This window comes from Triturus cristatus, chromosome 6, assembly GCF_964204655.1.
Source record: "Triturus cristatus chromosome 6, aTriCri1.1, whole genome shotgun sequence".
NCBI classification, from domain to species: Eukaryota; Metazoa; Chordata; class Amphibia; order Caudata; family Salamandridae; genus Triturus; species Triturus cristatus.
In genome coordinates, this window is record NC_140589.1 from 652,517,960 (window position 1) to 652,544,230 (window position 26,271).

The window sequence follows — 26,271 nt, forward strand, 5'->3', positions numbered from 1 at the left end:
CCAAAATAAAAAACTGACAGTATTCCCACTGATGAGACTGCAGTAATCGAGGAAATTTGGAAACTTCGTAACAAATAAATCTCCCAAGATGGCCACCAGAGACAAAAGAGCCCAAATGTAGCCCAAATATCACCCAGATGTAGCCCAAGTATAGCCTAATGACAGAATGTCCCGGAGTGTTCTTAAGAACAACTAGAGCGCTTACTGTCTTACTTATGACAAAAGTATGGCACACCTGAAGCCATCTTGATTGGAATAAACTGGTAACACTTAAAACATTTAATTTAAAAAGGAACACAATGAGGGGGTTCATTTTGCCATAGAAATTATGATTAGTGCTGAAGAAAGAAAAATTAGGGCACATTTTGAGTGACTTCTCAAATCCTCTTCTATTTCATTAAAAAATTCTGATATGCAGACTGAAACATGCACTTTTAATACCAGCAGCAGACTTCCGTGGTGAGCAGTAGCTTTACTACAGTGATCTAATGAGCAACTATAGTGCTAATATTCAGAATTTATGGCAAATGTGTGACATATCTGAATACCTTCTTGATGGAATCAAAGTAAAAAACTGAAAGCATTTCCTACTGAGGAGACTGCAGTAAATGAGGAAACTTCATAACAAATAAATCTCCCAAGATGGCCACCAGACACAAAAGAGCCTAAATGCAGCACAAATATCACCCAGATGTAGCCCACATGTAGCCCAATGACAGAAGTGTGCAAAACACTTATTTTTTGTGTATTTGCACTTTTATATAGTGCAGACTTGTCAGGTATTGGAATGCTTTACATGAGCATTGGTTACATCACACAAGATCAAATTCATTTTGGTTGTAGACATGGGGAGATTAAGTGATTTTACCACAATCACAGAATGTTGAGCTGAAGCAGAAACTCCAACCTGGTTCCCCAGTTGCAAAGTCTGCAGCTCTGGAAGTAACACCACATCCTCTCACCAAGGTGCAACATCTAATCAAGTGGTCAACTGGATAAAAAAACATAAAGATTACAAATAATTTAAAAAGTTCTTTGTCGCTATTTGAAAACTCAGAAAATATGTCCTCATTTTAGTTTTTTAGAGCACTAACCATAATTTTGATGCAAATAAGACCCTCTCATATATGTAATTTCTAAAGGAAATACTCTAGGTATTACAGTTTTGATTACATCAAGATGACGTCAGGCGTTCTACACTTTTGTAATAAATATAGAATGTTAGCAATCTAGTTGTTCATTGGGATACTGTTGAGAGGCAGAGGCCAGGGGCACGGACTCTGAAAATTGAAGGCAGGTAGGAGAGTGCAGAGGCAACAATTTGACCACACTGGGCAGGCAGGAAGGGCAGTGGCAGCACAACAGACTATGGAGGGCAGTGGAAAGGGGGGACAGGGGCAACAAACCAACAATACAGGACTGGCAAGAGAGGCTGTGGCAATATAATAGACAATTGTGGGCAGAAGGAAGAGGCAGTGGTAGTACAATCATACATGCCAACAGACCCATTTCAGCCAGGAAACGTCCAATGTTTTTAAGCTCAAATGGGCTTTATTTGATCTGTCTCCTGTCTACAATCTCCTCTTTTTCAATGTAACTCAAGGGGGAAAATCAATACACCAGTTTTTTTTCAAAATCTCCCTCTTACCAAGTTCAAAATGTTCGCAAGTATGGTACATTGAATCATGGTAGGCAGGAGGAATTGGGGTAGGGATATGGACTCGGATAACAGAGGACAGGAGGGACATGGAGAGGTTCACCAAACTGACCCTACAGGGCAGGCATCAGGGTTTGCAGCAGCACAATACACCACACAGCGCATGCGGGACGAGAGTGCAGCACAACAATCCATAGAAAACAATAGGGTGGGGACAGGACCATGCACATGGACAACAGAGAACAGATGGGAAAGAGGAAATTGTAGCTAGCTGACCATAATAGACAGACAGGAGAGAAAGCTGCAGCATAACAGACCATAAAGGGCAGGAGGGACGGATCAGGGGCATTACAATGGAACAGACAAGCCAGGAGGGAGGGAATCGGGGGTCTGCACATGGAAACAGAGGGCTGGGGGCAAGGTGGCAGGGCAGGAGCAGCAAGATGACCATGGAGGTCAGGCAGGATGGGCAGTAGAAACAAGACACACCATGGAGAGCAACAATGAGACTATGGTGGCATACACACAGACCATGGAGGGAAGGTGGGAGGGGGTCAGGGGATGCTAGCTGACCACACAGGGAAGGTGGGAGGGGCCATGGCAGCACAGAAGACCATGCATGGCAAGCGGGAGGGTTAGTGGCAGCACAATGGCTATGATGGGCAAGAAGGAGGGTGCAGGGGCATGCACAAAGGACCATGGAGGATAGAAGGGAGGGTCAGGACCTGGGCACAGACAAGAGAGTTTAGGGGAAGGGGCCTCACAACAGACCGTGCAGGGCAGGCAGGAGGAGCAGTTGCAGCACAACAGATCAGGGAGGGCAGAAGGGTGTGGCAGTAAAATGGACCATGGAGGACAGGAGGAAGGGGATAGGGGCATGGCATGTGGACAGGCAGGGTGGAGGTGGCAGGGACAGGTTACAGTCATCTGACAATGCTAGGCAGGTGGGAGGGGAGTGGCAGCTCAACAGAACACTCTGAGTATATAGGAGTGGCAGGTCCATTGAACATAGTGGGCAAAAGGGATGGAGGAGGGGCATGCACAAAGACATCGGAGGGCAGGGGGAAGGAGAATAGGGGCAGCAAGCTAAGCACAGAGGCTAAGCAGGAGGTCAATGATGGGCCATAGAATTGGGCAATGGAGGGCAGGAGGAGTGGACTGGTACATCATGCTAAATGGAGGGCAGTGGCAACACATCAGACCATGCATGGCAGGAGGGAGGAGGCTAGTCCATGGATTCAGACAACAGAGGATAGGGAGGAGGTGGATGGGGCAGCAAGCTAACAGTTCAGAGAAGGTGGGTATTAGGAACTTTATTGTTTTTAAAATGTGTGTCTGTGCGAACTACTTAAAATATGAACAAGTATGCAGCATAATCTCACTTTTATTCAGGAAGAAGAGGACGTTTGTGACTGTGACTCCGGGCTCACTTGGCAGAAACACCCCCTGACCCTCCACCCCCATCGCAAAATGTAATGCCCGTGAAAAGGGTAGGTGGACGCAGTGTTATATAGAACATAGTCCTGAGAGCACGATTGAAAATGAAATCTAGATGTAGTATATGGTATAAACTATGCACCAAAAAGTGTGATATAAGATGAACAGGGGCGTGAAATATAATATGCAATACATTGTGCGCAATGACAGATTCATTGGAGAGCGCGAGATAGCACAGGCACTAGTGCGTGCTATGCGATATGCGCCTTGGAGTGTAATATGCACAGGGCAGTGTTGTGTAACATAACTAGTCTCTAAAGTTGTAATATAAAATATGTGCTGGGGAGTGTAACGTTGCATATGCACTGTGACAAAGATATGGATCCCAGATTGTAATATGTATGGCATAGCGCTGTGCGTTATAACATACACATCGAGGAAGGCACGTTAGATGGGGCAATATAACCCGTGCGAAGGCAAGTGTGGCATGACATATTCACGGGGTGGTGTTACAGTGCACATGGGCTAGAGGGTGCCATAGCATACAACACAGAGGTGTGAGGCAATCGGCGGGCACTGGTGGGTGTAACACAGCATTGGGCTCAGCCAGGAGCACGCTGTGACTCTCAAGTGAGGTTCGTCTCCTTTCCAGAGAGTAAAATAAAAAGTATTACACATCCGGCGGTGGATGTGTTTTTTATTAACCGTGAGGGGGGTTTCTTGCATAGTTTGGTCGAATTTTTGTCGAATCCCCTTTGAATGGCTTGGTGTGCGTGTATATTAAATGTGCCCGTCAATAGCTACCCATGTTTGTATAAATAAACAACAAGGGTGTCTACTTGGAGAGTATCCACCGGCGGGGGCGCCGGGATTAGGCACAGTAGGGCGTCAGACATGTCAGAGCTTCACTAGCGGTGTAAATACATTCCATGTGGATTCATTCTATGCATAGTCGCCTTTTAATGAATATCACGCAAATCGTCATGGTGATAGGTACATACGGTTTGTCCAGCATGTCCTAGGTGTTTCTATAAAAATGTATATTTTTAAAATTATAAAAAACAAAGGCCGGCCCCGGGGGATCGGGTCCCCGGAGCCATAAGTGGCCTGAGGAGGGGGGCAACGCAGCCCCCTCCTAAAGAATTTAAATAAAAAAAAAGGCCATGACCCGGGGGTTGGGGTCCCCGGGGCCGATTAAGGCCTTGGGAGGGCCAAATTTATTTTTTTCAACAAAATAAATTAGGGTGCAGGCCCTGGGGGATGGGGTCCCCAGGGCCAGTAAATTAGAAAAAGAAGGGGGGAAACACAGCCCTCGTTAAAAAAAAAATTTACAAAAAAGACCGGCATCGCGCTGGAGGCCACGACCCCTCCTTGCAGCACTCTGCAAACGCGCCCCCTGGCCAGTTGTAAGTTGGGGAATTAATACCCCTTCAATACTGAGGGTCCCTGAGGGCCAACTAGCCCAACAGGTATCTCCAGTGGGCGCCAGAGAGCTGCGTTGCAGACAGGTGTTCTGAGGCCACGCCCCTTTTTACACCTCTATGCAACGCAGCTCTGTGGCGCTTACTAGAGGTACCTAGTGGGCTAGTTTGACCCTAGGGACCCTTAGGATTCAAGGGGACTTAATCTCTCAACTTAGAACGGCCACAGGGCGCGTTTACACAGTGGTGAAGGGAGGGGACGGGGCCTGAAGTTACGTGTGCAAACACGCCCTGTGGCGCATTTTAAGTTGGGGAAATAATTCCCTTTCAATCCTGAGGGACCCTGGGGGCCAACTAGCCCACAGGTGCTTTCAGTAAGTGCCACTGCTCTGCGTTGCAGAGAGGTGGTGCAGGCCGTGCCCCTTTTTACACCTCTCTGCAATGGCGCTTACTGGACGTACCTAGTGGGCTATTTTGCCCCTAGGGATCCTCAGGATTCAAGGGGACTTAATCTCCCAACTTAAAAAATGGCCACAGGCAAGTTTACACAGTGGGGAAGGAAGGGGACGGGGCCTGAGGTGACGTGTGCAAACACGCCCTATGGCGCGTTTTAAGTTGGGAAAATAATTCCCCTTCAATCCAGAGGGCCCCTGGGGGCTAACTAGCCCACCAGGTGCTTCCAGTAAGCGCCACTGAGCTGCGTTGCAGAGAGGTGGTCCAGGCCGTGCCACTTTTTACACCTCTCTGCAACGCAGCTCTGTGGCGCATACTGGAAGTACCTAGTGGGCTAGTTGGACCCTAGGGACCCTCAGGATTCAAATGAACTTAATCTCCCAACTAAAAACGGCCACAGGGCTTGTTTACACAGTGGTGAAGGGAGGGGACGGGGCCTGAGTTAACGTGTGCAAACAAGCCCTGTGGCGCGTTTTAAGTTGGGGAAATAATTCCCCTTCAATCCTGAGGGCCCCTGGGGGCTAACTAGCCCACCAGGTGCTTCCAGTAAGCGCCACTGATCTGCGTTGCAGAGAGGTGGTCCAGGCCGTGCCACTTTTTACACCTCTCTGCAACGCAGCTCTGTGGCGCATACTGGAGGTACCTAGTGGGCTAGTTGGACCCTAGGGACCCTCAGGATTCAAATGAACTTAATCTCCCAACTAAAAACGGCCACAGGGCGTGTTTACACAGTGGTGAAGGGAGGGGACGGGGCCTGAGTTAACGTGTGCAAACAAGCCCTGTGGCGCGTTTTAAGTTGGGGAAATAATTCCCCTTCAATCCTGAGGGACGCTGGGGGCCAACTAGCCCACCAGGTGCTTCCAATAAGCACCACTCCGCTGCGTTGCAGAGAGGTGGTCTAGGCCGTGCCCCTTTTTACATCTCTCGGCAACGCAGCTCTGTGGCGCTTACTGGAGGTACCTAGTGGTCTAGTTGGACCCTAGGGACCCTCAGGATTCAAGGGGACTTAATCTCCCAACTTAAAATGGCCACAGGGCGTGTTTACACAGTGGGGAAGTGAGGGGACGGGGCCTGAGGTGACATGTGCAAACACGCCCTGTGGCGCGTTTTAAGAGGTAGTTTTAATCCCCTGCCCTATGATATACTAGGGGCTTACAGAGGAGGTCATGCTGATCACAGGGGGACCCCAACGCATAGTGTTCCCTAGTGTATGTAGGTGTTTTCACTGTATTCTGAGTGTCTTTTAACATAGCACTGGCTCTAGGACTGGTTAGTCAGACTCAGTTACCACCAGTATCCGTCTGAAAAAGTTGAGGGTACAGGATGATTTTGCAACAAGGCTTCTTTCTGCTCTTCTGTTTGTTCTTTCTGCACATTATCCTTCTTCCTGCACTTTTTTTCATCTTTGAGGACTTCTGTTGCTTCTTTCTGCATTTCTTTTTTTTCTTCCTGTGCATTTTTTCTTCTTTCTTCACATGTCCTATCTCTGTAGGCATAGTTAGAAATTAGCATTTAAAAAACCTTTGAAATTCACTGAAAAAACCATAGGTTTCAGGCACGTTATAGTTAGGAATTAGCATTTAAAAAACCTTAGAAATTCACTGAAAAAAACATAGGTTTCAGGGGCGTTATAGTTAGCTGGACTTTTCATTCGTACAAAACCATTGAAATTCCCCCGTTATAGTTAGTTCAGCTAACTATAACTCGCGCGCCCGCAATGCACTGCTGATGACGTCACATATTACATCACTCATGACATGGTCAGTGACATCACTCATGACATCACTGATGACATCTCAAATGACATCACTAATGACATCACTGATGATATCATCCTTGTGATAGAGTGGCAGACCTCCTCTTCCCCTAATATAACCTTTGATACACACATTCAAAAATAGAAACTACAATGTTCAAAACAATGGACATACCAATACCAGTTACAACAACCTATTCAGTAATTCTAAGATCCACATACACATCCACTCATTCACCAACAGTCCTATACAGTCACTCATACATGTACTCACTCATCATATGTACTCACACACCTATACATCCTGTTACACAACGCCACTCATCCATAGAGTTACTCACACACATAGTCACTCATGCTAATAAAGAATCAAACATCCATTTACTTGCATATACAGTTATACACACACCACCACACTTACTTCTACTGAAACTTACACATACTTAGTCTTTTAAACAATCACTTATAGAAACACATACTTATTCATACAGGAACTCTTTCAATCTCTCACTCTCACATATACTCACTTATATACACCAATAGTCACATATACTAGTTTAAAACATATGTAGTTACTCATAAAGACACTATTGAGACAGTCTATCACCCACTAACACACCCATGCACACACTCATCCACCCATACAGTCCTGCACACATGCTGTCTTCAACACATACAAACAATGAGTCACTCATTCATGCACCTATGCACTACGTAATACCCCCCACCGAACCATACAGACACTCAGACACTCATACTGATACTAGAAAAACCAACGAATAACCTATATAGACACTCATGTAGCTACTCACCAACCCATGCAGCCACTTATACACAAAGTGAGAAACTGATACAGATATTTACACATTTAAACATTACTCACTAAGCCATGTATTCACTAAGATACACTTAATCAGTCAGTTATACAATCAATTTTTCAAAAACAAATCATCCATTTAGACACTTATATACCCATTTATTCTTCCATCGACCTTGAGATATACATATATAAAACATATGTAATTTTCAGAAAAACACACATTCACTGGATGATGTCATCAGTGATGTCATTTGAGATGTCATCAGTGATGTCATGAGTGATGTCACTCACTGACCATGTCATGAGTGATGTAATATGTGACGTCATCAGCAGTGCATTGCGGGCGCGCGAGTTATAGTTAGCTGAACTAACTATAACGGGGGAATTTCAATGGTTTTGTACGAGTGAAACTATAACGCCCCTGAAACCTATGTTTTTTTCAGTGAATTTCTAAGGTTTTTTAAATGCTAATTCCTAACTATAACGTGCCTGAAACCTGTGTTTTTTCAGTGAATATATATATATATACATATATATAACCTACTGGTGGTCGCCAGTAGGTAGAAATAGTTAGGACCTAGTTCCCATAGGAAAATTTTTATTGATTTGCCAATATCTTTGTCGTAGTTTGATGAATCTTTGCACAATTTTCAAAACTAATGGGACGCTCCGGTCAGCTCCTGTCTTGAAATTTTTGGGGTGATTCAGTGGGGGCCGAAAAAAAAGGGGGGGGGTACCAAAACACGTTTTTGCCATGTTAATTTCCATAGGACATTTTGGAACAGGCTACAGCCCAAAATGCTGAACTGAATTCCAACAAATTTCGCAAAAAGGTAGCTCTTGGTTTAAACATGAGGACATGCCCCGGGGGATGGGGTACCCAGGGGTGGATGCCAATTAATAAAAGAGGGGCGTTTTTTTCTTTCAATTTTGGAGTCGCAACCCCCTCGCGGCTCTCAGTGTTGCATTTGTGAACTTGCTTTATAGACAGTGAGATTGAAGTTAATAATAATATTAAATGTGATTTGAGTCTGCAGTAATATATATATATATTGTTTAATTTAACTTGAAAAGTGCATTGTGTTGTAGTACATTAAATGCCTTCTTTTGTTTTGCGATTTCGTGACGGGTTCATGAATCCCAAAAAAAAGTGAAACAGAGAATGTATGTTTAAAAATAAAACACTGTTGGGTTATAGGGTGGCTCTAAAAAGAGCCCTTGTTTTCATTCTGACTTTGTTTAAGCTACATGTAAGTGCAGACACACAGCTTAAGGTTGTTGAGAAACACTGTTTGCTTCATCTGTGAAGTGCACTCCATCACTTTTGTAGCTGTCATCCGTATCAAAACGTAAATTGTTGTTAAAGATGGAGCCCATTCTATGGTTTCTGAAGTATGCAGAAACAGCCTCATTGATATTCTTCCTAGCTTTCTTAAACAGTGGACAAAATTGATTTGACCACTTCCATTTCTGTCTTTGGCATATATAGGAGTATACAAAGACAGTTTTAGGCAAAAGCAACATCGACTGTGCAAAGGTATCCTTCATGAGCATTTCCAGAGCTACTCCAGTCAATTTGCCTAGGTCATTGCCACCACAGTGCACAATCATGAGGTCAGGGGGTTGGAGATGCAAAAAGGTTTTAACCAAAGGCACCAATTGGTGCCACTTTAATCCTCTCTGTGCAATCCATTTAATATCCACATTTTGCAAACCTAGGTCTTTGACAATACCTCTGTGTTCTGCATAATTTTTGCACTAGAAAAGATAGCTGTGCCCTACCATCCTTACTGTAAGCATGTTGAAGGGATGTCTGGAATTAATGAAGAGATGTCTGTAGCTCAGGCAGTCAGTTGGTAGAATGAGAGGTATCTAAAATGGTGGAGAAGATGCCTTTTTCAAAAAGGTGATAAGCGATTGGCTGTTCATTAACATTGTGCAGTCGAAATAGGATGCATGTTATTTTTCTAAAGAAGCTTGTTTTCTATTGGTTATTAAGAAATGTTCGAAAGGTGCAGTAGTTCGGATAGCGTAATATTTTGCAATAGTCAACCACATCTGCTATTTGCATTTGTAAGCTGCTGTGCTTAAGTTTGAAATATGGTGAACTTGTGACCTGCCAGTACAGTTGAAGATTGCAAAAAGTGTTGCTATGGAAACTGTGATTAAAGTGAATAGGGGAAGGGTTAAAAATTGAGTGTGGATTTAAAATGAGGAATGGTAGCTTATATATAAGAGATATGTTACTAAATTAAGGTTTCCTAAGTCAGTACTATGTGTAGAAGGAGTGTGTTGTTAAAGAAAAATAGTAGTATTATTAGAAATAGTTTTTTGAACTCCCGTAAGGGTTCGCGGCTCTATCGCAAACCTATACTGTGGCACCGCGGTAGAGTCGCGACTTCAGAAATTCGTTTTGGCATTTTTAGAAGACAGTTGGTAAGGGTTAATATGTCTAACCAATAGAAATGTATTTGAAATAATGTAGGAAGCAATTTCATTTGTTACCTACATTTATTTGTGTGGAGAAAGAGAGGGAAAGCTTGCCATTACTGGTTTCACCTTGTTGAGATTTGTGCATTATGTTTATTGTGTATAAAAGAGAATCTTTTATGAGTTTCTGATATTTTGTGTTCTGCAATAGTATGTGAAAGGTGAGTTACAAATTTATAAGCTTTGTTATGTGTTTTGTGGTAGTGCTTTACTCTTTGTAGTGATATTTTCAAATTTGGAAAGCTTTTTTTAAAAAACTTTTGAAATGATTAGAGAACTGTGATGATTGAAATGTAGAGATGTGTATTGTAGGTTGTTTTATTTTACACAAATGATGATTTAAATAGATTGTGTATAGTAATATATGTACATTGGAAGATGGATTAGTGATTATGGTGGTTTGTATTATTGTGCGGAAATATACAATTGAAGTTTACCGCATCATTTTAGGTGTTGCTTTCAAATTGGAAGTACAGTCTGTCAAGTTTTAAGGTGTGCTTGGACTTGTGACAGAGGTGTGTCTCTACTTGCATATGTATTCTTATATGTCATATATTTGAAGATTCAAGAAGTATAACAGAGAGGTGTTTCTGCTTTGTATGTGGCTAGGCTCAAAACTGTGAGTAGTACTAGAATGGTGAAGGTGCAGCGCAAGAGTGAGGCTTAAGACATGTTGACGGAGGGATTAGTGATTAGGCCACTATAAATGAGTCTGTGGAAAGGTACACTTCAAATATGCTGCATAATATTCAGTGTCAGTTTCAAATGTAAAGTTTTGAGGTCTGCATGTTGTTGTGACTGAGGTATGTCTCTACTTGCATTTGTATTCTGGTATGTGTTATGCATGTGAAGTTGCTAGACATATAAGACAGAGACATGCGTATGTCTCTATGTTTGTTTTATATATGATGCCACTAGCAAAAGGTACAGACACATGCATGTATACTTTTAGGAATATGCTGAGACTTACAGGAAAGATATGCGAAGTGTTGCTGCTTTATATTTGGCTAGGACCAACATGCTAAGTAGTTGCAGAACAGTGAAGTTGCAGCACAAAAGTGAGGTTTAAGACATGTTGACAGAGGGATTAGTGATCATGCTACTTTGAATGAGTCTGTGGAAATGTACACTTCAAATATACCGCATAGTGTCTGTTTCAAATGTAAAGTGTAGTCCGTGGAGTTTTAAGTTCTCCATGGTGTTGTGACTAAGGTATGTACATGGTGTTGTGATTAAGGTATGCCTCTACTTGCATATGTATTCTGATGTGTGTTATGCATCTGAAGATGCTAGACGTATAAAAGACAGGCATACATCTATTTGCATGTTTGTTTTTATATATGATGCCATTAGCAAAAGGTAGAGACACATGCAGTATGCTTTCAGGAATATGGTGAGACTTACATTAGAGTCATGAGAAGGGTTGCTGCTTTATATTTGGCTGGGCCCAATATCCTGGGTACTCACAGACTGCTGGAGCACAAAAGTGAGGTTTAAGACATGTTGGCAGCGGGATTAGGGATTCAGCTACTTAGTATGAGTCTGAGGGAAAACACAGGTATAGAACTATTTATATTTTTCTTTTCTATATGATGCCACTAGCAAAAGGAACAGACACATGCATGCATACATTCAGGAATATGGTGAGACTTATACTAGAGATATGTGAAGGATTGCTGCTTTATATTTGGCTAGGCCCAACATCCTGAGTAGTCGCAGAATAGTGAAGTTGCAGCACATAAGTGAGGTTTCACAAATGTTAGCAGAGGGATTATTGATGTGTTATGTATCTGAAGATGCTAAAAGTATAAAAAAAAACAGGCAAACATCTATCTGTATGTTTGTTTTATGTATGATGCCACTAGCAAAAGGTACAGACACAGGGCATGTATGCTTTCGGGAATATAGTGAGACTTACAACAGAGTCATGAGAAGGGTTGCTGCTTTATATTTGCGTAGGCTCAACATCCTGAGTACTCGCAGAATGCCGAAGCTGCAGCACAAAAGTGAGGTTTAAGACATGTTGGCAGAGGGATCAGTGATTAAGCTACTTAGTATGAGTGTGTGGAAAAACACAAGTATAGAACTATTTGTATGTTTATTTTATATATGGTGTCACTAGCAAAAGGTACAGACACATGCATGCATGCTTTCAGGAATATGGTGAGACTTACAAGAGAGATATGTGAAGGGTTGCTGCTTTGTAGTTGGGTAAGCTCAATAGTCTAGGAGTTGTTTTAAAATGGGAATGCCAGTTTGTAAAGTTTAAGGGACTTTTTGTTGTTGTGAATGATGTATGTGTGTACTTCTACATCTATTGCCTATTGTTTTATACATCTGAACCTGATTGGTTTGGATAGTAGTAGAAAAATCCTTTAGTTATCCTTTATTATTGTGTTGCAGAGAATGTGATGTCTTCTAAATAAAAGAACTGTGTAATGTCTGACTTTCTTGTTCAATAGTCAGGTGCCACATTTTATGAGTAGAAATTAATGCATGCAGTTTTTTCACTCAAATTTAGAAACTATGGTGCATATGCATCAACATTGGCATTTGCGATTCCTTATTAGCGAAAAATAAGGATTCGCTAATAAGGAATAGCAAAAGGCTATGCATGTAGGAATCGCTATTCAAATAGCGATTCCTTAACTTTCCTTAATTGCTACTAGCAAATTGCGAGTAGCAATTAAGGAATGCCATCCCAATCATTCCTATGGGCCTCCAGGCCCATAGGAATGAATCGGAGATTGCATGAGCAAATAGCGAGTACCAGTAGGTTCTCGCAAATTGCTCATGCAATTTCAAGGGTGCAAGGGTGTCAAAATGACACCCTATTGCACCCCTGAAATTGATATGTGCACATATGTTGCACACACACATGCTCTAAGGGCATGTGTGTGCGCAACATGAAACTTTGAAAAATGCACAAAAGTGCATTTTTCAAAGTTTTAGCAAATTACCATGCAGTTCATCTTCATGGTAATTTGCTCCCCCTATTAGCGAAATCGCTAATTTTTTAACTTTGATGCATTGCATTTAAGGAATCTCACTTTGGGATTCCTTAAATGCAATCGCTATTTAAGGAATCGCTATTTAAGGAATCCCTATTTAAGGAATCGCTATTTAAGGAATCCCTATTTAAGGAATCGCTATTTAAGGATTCCTTAAATAGCGATTTTTGCTTTTGGGTTGATGCATTGGGATTGGGTTTTTTTAACTCAATACCGGGAGCTATTAGCGATTCGGTATTTTACCGACTGGATTTTAGCTTGATGCATGAGGCTGTTAGTGCTCTGAGATGTTATTATTTAAACATGTGGTTCTTATTATAAGTTTGATGTAATGTAAAGTATAATTTTGTAAATATGTATGGGTTATGGAGACATTGGCAATGCAGTTGAAACTATTTGTTTAGAGATGAGAATTTTTGAATATAAATATTTGAATACTATAAAATTATTGTTAGAAACTATTTAAACTTTTCTTTTTTTCAGATATTCACCATTATTAGTAGAAAAGATTGAGTAAGACCAAAAAAGTTCAAAAGAAAAGACAAGAAAGAAAACAGTACTATTTAAAGGAGAGAGAAAAGTAGAAATTAGATGAAGTTCAAAATGTGACATTGTAGAAAAAGACTTCTGTTAAGAGAAATAAAGAGTTTGTTAAAAGACCTTTAAAGAATATAAAGAATTTTGAAAATGAGAAAAGAAACTTCTACAACCAATTGAAAGGAAACACAAAAAGGACTTATTAATAGAAAATCATGTTATGGGAAAACAATCCATGTTGAAAAAAGTCTGAAAGAATTTAATGACATACAGAGGAGAATGTATGGAAGTAGAGTACTTCAATTTTTTTTTGAAAGAGTGTAAAAAATATTAAAAAAAAGATAAGCAGCTTATAAACAAGCAACAGATTGAAAGAGTAGTAGAAAAAGATTTTGATTTGAAATGAAAATTGTTTATATTGGCTTTGAAGATAATGAAAACATTGAATAAAACAATGCACTTCATGAAGGAGAAAAGCAAAAGAAAAAGTTTGGCTAATAGAAGTAACTTTTGCAAAACTGTATCTGGTGAACAGAAGCACACTTCTAGTACTTAGCCTTTCTGTAAAGAAGAAAGCTATTTTTAAAAAAAATCATTAGTTCATGCAGTTGATACCAGTGGTTGTTGTTATGAAATAAAAGATGGTTGTCCAAATGAAAAAGAAAAGATGGTTCCTAGAGATGTTGAAGGAGTAATAGCTGAAGAAGTTCAAGAGAGACGTACACTAACTCCAGTGCATAAGTTGCATTGTAGTAGTATTTGTGCTATTCGACAGGAATCTATTGCTATATTATGAGTTTTCTTACGAGAATATGCCAAAAAAAGTGTTATATGGAAGATTAAGATGTTGCAAGCGCTAGATCCTTGCAAAGTGAAAAAATATACTAAATTGCAAGGTTATTCTCTGGCTTGTCTTTCTAGAAAAGTGTGTCAAAGTACTTTTCATCATTTAAGAATGTTAGCTGTACATCACTCAATAATACGGAAGTTAGTAAGGAGATTGTACTACGTAAAAAGTCTTGCATTATCTTTAAGTGAAATGAACAGAGCTCCTCTGCGTGTTTCAGTATCGGATGTAAAAAAGTTTGTGATAATATAGAGTTTTGTTTCTTTGGTTCACAGGAGGAGTACAGAGAAAGTGACAGCCTGATAAGTGTAGGTGTTGAAGAACAGGTGGAAGATATTAGTACTGACTAGTTTGCAGAAGAAATGACAAAGTTTAAGATAGTTTCCTCTGAAAAACCAAACTATGTTTGTATTTGTTGTCAACGTACTCATTATAGAAGTCAAAATAGGTATGTCGATGTATATTTAAAAAGTGAAAAGGTAGACAATAATAAGTGGCAGCAACTTGGTGCTTGATTGTTGGTGGAAGGTCGGTTTGAGTTGGGTACTGACCAACGTATTTGTAAATATTGTTACAACAAATTAGAAGAGAACAAAATGCCAGCTAGAGCTGTACATAACAACTTGGGGGCATATCAGCAAGGGCCTGCGATAATTATCACTCAGCGCTTTTAGCGCGAGGATAATTATCGCAGGCTAATGCTGGATTCTATTGCACAGATAGCGTGCTATCAGCAACGCTTATCTCCCAAGCAATAGGAATCCATGTGTTAGCTGGAAAACAGTGTGATTATCGCTGGAAATCCAGCGATAATCGCACTGCGACCTGTGATACCTTGCTGATAGGGCAGGGTGGTCTTAGTCATGTAATCCACCTCCCATTGGATTACATGGCTAAATCAGATTACAAGCAGGCGTAAGGAAAGTAGCGATAACTGTGGTTAGCACTACTTTTCTTATCGCTCTGCTTGTTTGCGTGCAGCTTGATAATTGGAGAAATGTTAGTTAGCGACATTTCTCCAGTTATTTTGGCACGGAATGCCCACTTTGCATCTCATTAGAGATGCAAAGCTGGGCGTTGTTGTAAGGGGCGTTAAATAAGCAAAACACACGATAGCGTGACTTTGCTGATAAGGTGATGAAATTATCGCCGCTTTTCGCCCGAAAATGGACGCAAAAGTGGCGATAATTTCATAGCGCCGCCTTGCTGATATGTCCCTTGGAGTTGGTAACTATACCTCCAGAACTGGAAGATTTAAATGCATATAAATACATTCTTATTCAATCTGTCCACCCGTTTTAGGCCATAGTTTGTATGGAGCCTAAACCAGGCAAGCTTACTCCAACAGATTTGCTAAGAGGTCTGAAAGGAAGAGTTGTGTACTTACCATTAGATTTAAAGAAAAATATTGAAATTGTTGGTATAGACAGAGAGGAAAGTGAGCCTGTAGGTATTCTAGTTAATGGTGTACCAACAACAAGTTGAAAAATACGGCAAGAGTTAGTAGATGTTACCGAACTTCAAAAGGCTACATTATATCTTGCACAGAACAATACTTAATTTAAAACTGTAAATGTGGAAGAACAGGAAATATGTTTAGAGGATGAAAGAGAAATTCAAAGTGGACAAATAGAAAAAGTGGACACGTCTAGGACTGAAGAGATTTATGAACATTACACTATACATTCTCTACATTCAAAATAAGTGATTGGAAACAGTATTGAATTATTTCAATTGAAGTAAGCAAAGGGAAGTCCCATTAGTGTATTGGAAAAAGCTTAAAAGCTTGTTATTTTCCACAGCTGTTCCCCACTGGAGAAGGTGGACAATATGATGAACGAACAGAACAGATTACAGCTTCTGAAACCGCCCGACTAGATTGCACTTAGAAGATCCAAGATTTCAACAGTGCATTCCATATCTAATTCATCTTCTGTTTGAAAGTGACTTGTCTGCACTTTCATATGCAGTGAACCCCATATTAAAAACAGGACTTCATCTTACAGATGATTCTGCAAAGGAACTCATGGACAAAGTTAAACAAAAAGATGATCATTTAGAAACTCAGTTATTGAATTTGATGGCGTGTCAATGTGGTACCACTGAGTATTGATATCGTAGTCATGGAGAACTTCAATGTATGTTAAGAAACTTAGGGTCTGTTTAGGATGGCAGGCGGATTGCCCCTGCACATATGGCGGTGGCGATCTGCCCGCCAATTACCACCACCCGCCTCCCATTTCCCTCCCCACCTTACAATGGGGGGACCCCGGCCCGTCCGCCATTTTTCCGCCAGTCAGACAGGCGTCCAGGCGGAAAAGGGCATCAATATGGTGGTGGTGTCTGCAAGACACCGCCATCCATATTAGGAAGGGCAGCGGTGCAGGGCTTTCCATGGCGGAGACCCCGCCATGGAAATCCAGGCGGAGTTTGCTTTCGAGGGCCTGTTGCAGGCCCCCAGGGGTTGGGGGGTTGGGGGTGCACTTGGGGGGTACCCATGGTACCCCCCCTCCATTTGCATGCACAATGTGGCAGGCACCATGCGGTGCCTGCCACGATGTGCATGCAAATGCACGACATGCATATATTGCTTACAGCACTGCCCGCCACAATGCAATATATGCGGGATGGCACCGTGGCAGTGGCATCCAAATTTCCATGGCGGGACCGCCGCACCTATGGCAGTCGGTCTCGTTTCCCGGTACGGTCGCCATTGTAATAGGCCCCTTAGGTACCAGTACATGGTTTGTAACACTTAGCTGTGCTGAATTTGCATGGGACGATTTACTTGAATTTCTATGAGAAGTAAATTCAAATGTAAAAAATATTGAATTGAAGCCACCTGGAGAACTCTGTCTCTTGGATCCTGTAAATGTGTGCAGATATTTTAATCATAGGTTTCAAGCTATGATGTCATTTATCTCCAATAAAAAATAATCCACCTCTTGGAGAAGTTACTGATTTCTTTTGGAGAAAGGAGTACCAAGCCAGAGATGTTCTTCATATACACATGCTGCTATGGATCAGGAATGCACCAAAATTTGGAACTGATACTGATGAAAGTGTTTTGTCTTTCATTGAAGACTATGTTACCTGTGCCTTTCCAAAAGAAGGATGAGAAAACAGCTTCAGACAACAAGTTTTACGGTTTCAAAGTCTTTGATGTGGAAAATGTTGTCACCAAATATACAAATCAAAGGGAACATTTTATACAAAATGTTGTTTTGGATTTCCACGTCCAATAATTTCTAGAGGAAGAGTGAATAGTTTTATGTCAGCAGTAAGGCATACAATAACTTGGAAATCTCCGAAGAACACATACAAATTAAAAAGATCCAAAGATTCAAAGTATATTAATGACTACAATCCAGCGATTTTAACAATGTGGAATGCAAACACAGATATTCAATATGTTGCATATAATTCAATTGCTGTTGCTTGTAATGTTACGTCATATATGACCAAATCGGAATAGACAGATTTGAAAGAAATGTGCGAAGACATTTCACAGGAAAATAGTCTTAGCAAGAAACTGTACAGCTTTAGCTTGAAAATGCGTTCCCATCGTGAGATTGGATCCTATGAATGTTCGGATCAGTTGAGCTCTGCTAGTTTATATTCAAAGACAAGAGGAATAATTTGGGTAAGTCTAGTTCTTGCCGCCACACGAAATAGAGTATGGAGTACAAGAAATCCAATACTTAGCATTGAATAAACCAGAAAGTACAGATATTGTTAAAACTAATATGTTGGAAACCTACTATCCCAAAAGGAGTCCACATCTAGAAAACCTATGTCTCTATGAAATACTTCAACATTACAGCTTGAAAACAAATGCTACAGAAAATAAAAATGAAGAAAAATATGCAGTAATTGAATGTGACGGTTGTTTGGTAAAACATACCAAAGAGAAAACTCAGTTGTGAAAGTCCAGATAAGAGGGAATTTTTCTATTTAGCACTTCTGCAACTGTTCAAGCCTTGGCGTAGTGAAACTGAATTACATGGAGATTATGACTAGTATGAAGATTCTTTCAATGCCTGTAAAGATACCCCTGAATGCACAATTTCACCAACTTATCTAAAATTTTTGAAATTGAACAAGAAACTACTATTGCAGGTGAAATAGCCAGAGACAGTTCTCAAGATAAAAAGGGCCATTTACATCTGTGCTTTCTTGACCTTACGAGCGCTTTTGATTTGGTTACTCATTCTAAGCTGTGGGAAACACTAATTCACGTGGGTGCACCAAACAAAATAGTTGTATATCTCTCCCAAATCTATAGTTGCTTGAGCGCCAGAGTTCGATATGGGCTAGACGGAGAGTGCACCACAAGCTTTAGGGTAACCCTGGGTATCAGACAGGGTTGGGTGCTTGCCCCTTTTCTGTTTTCACTGTATATAAATGGGGTTGATAAGGATCTGCAAAAATTGACTGCAGACGCACCAAAAGTTGGGAAACGCCACGTCCCAATTTTACTCTATGTGGATGATGCAGTTCTTTTATCAAGAACGGTGAACGGGCATCATCTCCTCATAGAAAAATGTGCAGACTTCATGTCTGAAAAAGACTTGGTGCTAAATCTGAAAAAAACATTCACAATGGTGTGTGGGCAAGGAAGAGAAAAAACAAGGATTCATCATGTAAATAATGTCCCTATTAAATCAACAAACTCATTTGTATATCTAGGCCTAGTCTTTACGGCTAGTGGATGCTGGAGAGCCCACATTGAGCTATGTAAACAAATATTTGCTATAACGACTGAGGCACTCTTTAGATTTTCCAAAACAATGGGCAATAAACCAATCAGAGCAATTATGACATTATACAAGAGTAAGTGCATTAGTGGTACCTGTTATGGTGCAGCACACTATGGGGGTCGGCAAATTGTACAAGTCTTCAAACACAAGAAAATGCATTTTTTCGAAGGCTGCAAGCGGTATCCAATTCAACCCCTACCTACAGTGCCCACAGAGATTTGGGGACCGCGTACATTTATGACTCTATAAGTACTACAAGCATAAACACTTGGCACTGGATAGGGAGTAAGGAGGGCACGAAATTCACATTGGATGTTATTAGAGACTCCATTGCATTAGAACATGGTAAGAAAATCCCATGGTCGATATATATCAAAAGTCTTTTAAATGAATGTATTACTAATACTGATCTGGATAACCCCTTCCAAATACAAGATTATGATAAAAAAACGTTGAAGACAAATTTGATCGACTCACGTACATGGTTGATGGAAGTTGATGCTAATACGAAACCCATGATAAAGGAGTATTGTAATAGAACCCATGGGACAGGGGTACAAAATTACTTAATACTGTTCACAAACATAACACACAGATTCTACCTCACAAGATTACGTCTGGGACTGGCTCATTTTTTAATAGCTTTTCCAAAAATGGGTAAGTGGAATTGATATTTGCCAAAGTGTCCATGTGACGGTATATCAAACCAGACAACGTTGCATTTTATCCTTTTTTGTGATTTTTATAGAAGGATGAGGAAAGAATATTTACGCCCCCTGTTTGGAAGTGAGAGGCTATTGTCATATAAACCTGCCTTCGAATACATATGTGGATTAGCGAATCTAAAAGTTTGTAGTGCAGTGGTGGTTTTTATCCAGGATGAAATTAGAATAAGACGTAACAACTCTAAATTGAAGGCCCTTTTATATGAGGACACTGGGTAACAAAATGACGTATAATGATTCATGGATAGAATCTGACTAAATGTTTTTAGATTGATGTTGTGTGAGAAAATAATTAGCAACTGGTCACAAAATGATGTTGTCTCAAGAACACACCCTGTGTTTCTGTGTCACTGCTCTTTGATTTCTGCAGTGTACTCTAAGAGTTAAATTCCCGCCTGAATGGTGTTTATTGCACATTGGTACTTTATACCTTTTATGTTTATTGATCTTTGGGAATGTTAAAAAACTGCTTGGTTATCCTACATATAGTCTCCTGTATAGTAGTGTACTAAAATGAGAAAATTGTATATATTATGTAAGTAACACGGTTTGTTGGTGGTACTTGTGGGTTTTTAAATTAGGTCTGATATTTTAAATGAATTTTATGAATTTGTAAATGTGCTCATGTAGTATGCTTTTATGGTTTCTGTTTTTAAATTGAATAAAGCTTTTTGAATTTGAATTCTCAAGATAGTCAAAGTTCGGCTAAACTATGCCAAGATCCATCAGGACAACCAATTATCGAAAATGAAGCAGCAATTACCATGAATGAAGTAGAAACTGCAATGCAACAAGCACAAAATGATATTATTCAGTTAGAAAATTTAGAAGAACAACTAAACATTGAACAAAAAGAAATATATCAACAAGTGACACAACAGATACAACATGGTTTGCTGCACGGAAAAAAAGAATGACAATGTTCATCATTTAAACCTATTTTAATGTATATCAGTGGCCAAGCTGGAAGAGGAAAACGTTTCTTAATTAAAGTTTTGACCAGTTATCTCCACAAAACTACAGAATCACATTTATCTTGTGTTGTAACAGCTCCAACTGGATTAGCAGCACACAACAATAAAGGGATTACTTTACATTGATAACTTATGCTACCAGTTGAACATGATAACAAATTGGAATATCATAAGCTATCTGGAGAAGCTTCTTATGAAGTTTCAAGAGTACTGAAGAAAATGAAACTTCTAATCATTGATGAGATGAGCATGGTCTCAAACATAATGCTTGCCTTTGTACACATGAGGATGCAACAGGTTTTAAAAACAGTTTAAGATGTACTGTTTTGAGGTAAACATGTAATTGTATTTGGAGATCTACTACAACTTACTCCTGTAAAAGGACAACCTGTTTTTAAAACACTTGTCCATGAAGATACAAGGAACTTGAGAAGTATTGGAAATGTGAACATTTGGTCAAATTTTGAATTTAAAGGACTTGTTAAGAATATGCGACAAGTAAATGATGAAGATCATGGAAATATTCTTCAACATATAGGAATTGGTGGTAAAGAAGCTTTGGAATGTCAGCCACTAAGGAACTTGTTTACAACTGAAAACATAGAGTCTGAAATAATGTACAATAAGCTTGAAGAGAAGAAGTCTATAGTTTGCCTAATGCCTACACTGCAAGAGTGTTAATCAAGAACTTTTAAAACTGGAAAAACAGGAAATAGTTTAAATGAAAGCTATTGATAAAATTGACTACAGCCTTAATTGCATTATTTTGAGAAGGATTTATCTAAAACAGCAGGGTTAGAAAGCACTTTACATGTATGTATAAACTGTCAGGTTATTTTACTCCATAATTTGGATGCAGAAAAAGGTTTAGTAAATGGAGCAATGGGAAAAAAATTTGAGTTTGTAAAATATCAGAACAGAGATGGAATAGAATTCTTAAAGATAACATTTGATCAGATTGAAGAGGTAACACAGATTGGGAATTGTGTTGTGCGTTTTTTGTTTGTAAAAGACTTGTACGTTCGCAGAAAATGTTTCCTCTGTCTTTAGAATATGCAATAACTATTCATAAATATTGGAAGCACAGTTTTCAAAGAGGGAATGGCATATGTTGCATTATCTCGAGTAAGAACATTGTCTGGTTTGTATTTGATAGATTTTGATGACAAAAAAGGTTAGTGTTGATGCAAATTGTGTAAGAGAGTATAATTGTTTAATAAGACTTTCTGCTCCTGATTTAGGTGAATACCCCATATATGAGAAACGTACAGTCTGTCCTGAACATAATATGTCAAAGATGGAATTGAGTTTCAATAAAAGAAAAGAAATTAACAGAAACCTGAAGGTATAAAGAAAAATAAAAAGGAAACTCTTGATGAGATTGTAGGATATCAGTCCGAAAACAGTTCAGGTATCAACTGTCATGCTAATATGATTTTGAATTTAGCATTTTATCTAGAAGAACTTCATTGTAAAATGATGGGAAATCATGAAAAAAAAATGTGTTCTTTATTACATCATGTATTTCAACAGTTGGTAGCTAACAGAACTAAAATACAAACAGCTTCTGGAGTTCGTCATCATTTGGATATATGTAGTGGTTCACTGATTTTTACTCTTAGGGGTATATTCACAAGAACGTGTGATAACTACCACAAGAGTAGCTTAACGCAACTCTCAACATCGCAGTTTATCACGGGAAAATTACGCCGTGCCAACCAAGTATTCACAATGCGGCGGTAGCGTGCGATAGTCACCAGATAAACCGTCAAATGGCAGCGTAAACATCAGCGCCAGGCCGCAAAAATGCGAAACACGAACGCAAAAAATCATGCGATGAGGCCAATCGCGGTACAAAGAGTAACGAAAACCAGCCACAGGCTTGCAAATCCCATGCGTCTGGCGGGAAAATGCACCATAAAAACCAAGGAAACAACACACCAGAAACAAGTCAAAGCACGTAGCAACATGGATGCATCCTGACCGAGCGCAGAGGCCAATGCGAACCCCACAACCCCCACAGACCACCAGCAAGGAACAACGGGGATGGGGACGGCCGAGTAGAAGAAGGAGAGGAAGACGGGGTGCAGTCCGCAGCAAAACCAGATCAGCGTCACGGAGGTAACAGAACACTACCAGCAACTGACCCACAAGAAGACCACCTGGAATGCAGTCGGAGTGCCGAGGAGGCCAATCGAGGAGGCCAAGAGGCACTGGCATGATGTGACAACCTAAACCAGGCACAAACCCGCTGCCAACAGGAAGGCTGCAACGGTGACAAGAGGCGGCAGTCCTGCGCCACAGGAGGAGCTGGAGGAAACCGGGGCCACAGTCATCAGTGTGGAGACGTACAAGAAGTAGGGAGTATGGACACAGCTCGAGAGGACCTGACACAACATCAACAGGGTGAGTAATGACCAGGGACTGGGGCGGGGGGAGATGGGCACAATGGCACACATGCACAACTAGGTGTAGCACACTGCACACCCACAATTACCTTGGATCATGTCCCTCATCCCCTTGGCACACTGCAGCACACACAGATAGCAAGAACAGCACACCCACATTGACGACAATGTGGTACAATGCGTAAAGCCGATACTGCAGAACAGAGGACACAACTGGCTCCACACATGCACAGAAACATGCCTACTACATCTGACAGAGCAGGAAACTGTGAAATGGAAATGTATGCATACGACCTCACATCCATCATGTAGTCCAAATGTACACTGTCCCTCAGCAGTATTCAGCGCCTCCCAAACAGTGACAATGTACATTGTCATACAGTCTGCATGTAACCCAGAACAATGCACCAACATACATGTCAACACAATGTCAACATGCTTCTCCCCTTCACATTGCAAAGGGGCACACAACAACTCCAGCAGAGCACAGAAGACAACACATCTGTGATGCCGGAGAAGACCACCACACCTTCGACACCGATGCCCTACAACAGCCCATGGACATACCATGCAACCCACCACCAGGACCCGGGCAGCCAAGCTACTTAGAGGAGAACACAGAGCCTGCAACAGACCACACAGCAGGAAGCACCCGCAAGCACAACCAGCTCACGACATTTTACCCACCCACACATGGCACCCCAATGCCATGTGTCAGCATGCCAAAATGAGGTGGCCCAACAGGTGTGGGTGGGCTCCGAACCCATGGAAGGTGAACTAGATCACATACATTGGTGTCTATTACCCTTCAGGGACCACCTATACCCCACAAAGGAGACCCATACTGCCATAGAGACACATACTGATGCACATTCACAGTACACAACCACGCCCAGGTGCCCGCACAAATCAGTCACACACCCACGTTGGCTCTGTGTACGATGGCCCAGGCCACTCCCCTTAGCAATTGAGTGGGTGACAACAAAGCTACATGTGCAAGCTCAAACCCGATGCCTGCGGTGACATGCCTGCATCTGCTGTACACAGCACAATTTAATGTCGTAGGGCCCTGGGCCCTCATTCTTACAACAAGACCACAGGGACACACACAGACATTATGTTGAACTGGCTATGGGCACGTGCGCCCGGCCCCTTTATGGGCAGGGTCACATGTACAGTGATGCCTGTGCTGGATGTGTGTGGGGTGGGTGCAAGCCAGCCCTCAGGGAGCTGTTGTTGCTGGCAACAAATACAACAGTTAACACAATGAATAGGTAAACAGACAACACCAGCATCACAGGGATAACTGCAGAGCATCATGTAGGTAGCCTCAGCAAGTCTAGAGGGCACACAATGAGCAAACAGAAGTGTCTGTGAGTTAGAGTGCACTGAGGTTGGGGCACTACAGCTGAGCGCGCCCATGTGAAGAAAAAGTCTCGGATTGTGTCCCTTCAAGATATTCCTGCTGCAGATGCAGTGGGGTGTGTTAGACCTGCATCATCTTCCTCATCAACGTCCCAGGTGTCCCACACTGCTTGAGGTGACATCGCTGCGCAACCTCTCCACAGCACAAAACTCTGTCAGTAACGGACAATGGCTTGCGGTGCACTGAGTCAGTGGCACCTGGAGTGCCTAGCAGGGTATCAGTCTGATGATGGCATCCATGACAGGTGTGAGCAACTCCGTAAGTCTGTCAGGACCACCGTTTCGACTCTGGCAGATGGCGGTTGGAGGTGGTCCTGGTGGTGGTGGTGTGTGCCTCTTGCGGTGATGCGACGTCTGGGCCAGTCAGGACTCGATTTGTTGTGTGAGCCCTGGTGGACCGCAGTTGAGGCCGGAGGCTGCGGACAGCACAGGGTGCAGACACATGGCATTGATGACCCTAAGGCCATCGCCTCAGAGGCCATACAATATCTCAGAAGAAGGGGTCCCTGACCTGCACAGAGTTAGTGGCCCCGGATGCACAGCGGATGGCACAGGCACCCTGCCACTGGGCGGTGACGTCCGGTGCACTGAGGTAGGTCCACACGCAGTGAGCAGGTCCTCATCGATGTCGAAGGTGAATGTGGCGGAGGCTTGCGGGGGACAGAGGAAGGTGTCCTCCAGGGCATGATGCGGAAGGTCTGAGGTTATCCGGAAGCAGCAAATGGTGGAGTGGAAAGCGACAGCCTCATTTTCACCACCAATTCGGCATCAGCTACATGAGGATGAAAACTAGTCCCTAGTCCATAGACTCAGACGCCACCAATGTACGACCAGAGAGTGTCCATGAATGTCAGGGAACAGACTTAGTGGCACCGGTGCTGAGAGGGTATGCAGTCTGCAATGATGCCGGTACACTGATATGAACTACACCATCGCTAAATCAAGACTCTGTGACCTACTGGACTGCAGTGTAGGCCGGAGGCAGCGGTCAGCAGTTGTCCACACCCACCTGTCATTGGGATGCTATGCACATGGTTGATGCCACCTGACCAAAGGGAGTACAGTGAAGTAGAATTTTCTTTTTTGTGCGTACACGGACAATGTATGAGCAAGACTCAGTTCCAAATGTATGACCTACTTGTCCGTAGTGTGGGCCGAAGACAGTAGTCAGCAGTGGCCCACACCCACTGAAGAACCAGGGACTTATGGACCTGGCGGCGCAGGGTACGCCTTAATCTCACCTGCTTTGTCGAACAGAGACACGGGACACTCCGTTAGGCGTAGAAGATAAGGTTTATTAGCTGCAGCTAAGTACAGTTGTCCCAGAAGTACACACGGTATGTTCTTAGGACACTGCCACTTTACTTCGTGGCGCACAATCTTTTATAACACACATATTCACAAAGAACACTCCCAATGCATACAGGGTTAACCAATGAGAAGAATGTGAATGCAAGATATTAAGTAACTCAAATAAGCCTCTCTTCCAACTGTGTTTGTCACCCTTCCCCACAAGTTAATCAGTGGTAGTGTTTATAATTCGACTTGCA